At 46.5% G+C, this 1082-nt stretch overlaps 1 non-coding gene across 1 annotated transcript; it reads left to right on the top strand.

Annotated features, from left to right (window-relative positions):
- The first annotated feature begins 583 nt into the window (after positions 1–583).
- Positions 584–656, top strand: trnar-ccu (transfer RNA arginine (anticodon CCU)). Its single transcript has one exon. It is a non-coding gene; the product is annotated as a tRNA-Arg (tRNA).
- Positions 657–1082: the final 426 nt, after the last annotated feature.

Here is a 1082-nt window from a genome sequence, read left to right on the forward strand (position 1 = left end):
TCTTGGGGTTAATTGTCTGAAAGAGACAGCACAGCCACAATGGGCTGAATGCCCGCTAAGATTGTGTTGATTTGTCCTCAATGCAGCTTTTTGCAACATCTCCACTTCCTCCTTCCCCAGTAACTGCAAATATCTTGAAAGTGCTGCACAAAATAACATTGAGCCCTTTGCTATTTTCCTGTCTGCTCCATTTTCCTCAGACTTGAGATGTGCAAATTTGGAGTTTGAAGGTGGTAAAAACAGTGACTGCAGATGCTGGAAACCAGATTCTGGATTAGTGGTGCTGGAAGAGCACAGCAGTTCAGACAGCATCCAAGTAGCTTCGAAATCGACATTTCGGGCAAAAGCCCGAACTGCTGTGTTCTTCCAGCATCACTAATCCAGAAAGTTGGAGTTTGGTTGATTTCTCATCGGTCCATTTGGGGAGAAATGGGAGGCGGGATCAATTTATCAAGCAGCCAACAATTTAGCATGAGATGGAAGGGGTAAAAAACAATCAGTGAGCATCTGACACTCAGAAACACACACTATGCGAGGTCAGGGTGCAGTATTTAAAGGCTGCCATTGGCAACCTGCATGTGGGGCCCCAGTGGCCTAATGGATAAGGCACTGGCCTCCTAAGCCAGGGATTGTGGGTTCAAATCCCATGTGGGGTGTCTCTGTGGCTTATCCTCCATTTCTAATCTATTTTGGAAAAATCCCTATCTCTGCATTCAGTTGATGGTCAGTGGTATCCAACATGATCTTGCACAAGATTTTCGGGGATCTGCAGGATTGAATGTTGAAGTTGGTGATCAAGTGGCTGCTGTCTCTGGATCGGGACAATATTCCTGAGAGTGTGGTTAGAGGGATGGTTTTGGAAGCCAGCTCTCATCACACTCTCATCAACAAACCAACCCTTCAACACTGATCCCTCCAGAACATCGGATATTACTGACAGAGAATACCCTTGCCAACGTTTATAGGTGCACCATCGACAGCATTCTGTCTGGATGTATCACTACCTGGTTTGGCAACTGCACCATTCAAGATCGGAGACGGTTACAGAGAGTGGTGAACTCGGCCCGGACAATCACAAAGGC

This window comes from Chiloscyllium punctatum, chromosome 18 (assembly GCF_047496795.1).
Source record: "Chiloscyllium punctatum isolate Juve2018m chromosome 18, sChiPun1.3, whole genome shotgun sequence".
Taxonomy (NCBI): domain Eukaryota; kingdom Metazoa; phylum Chordata; class Chondrichthyes; order Orectolobiformes; family Hemiscylliidae; genus Chiloscyllium; species Chiloscyllium punctatum.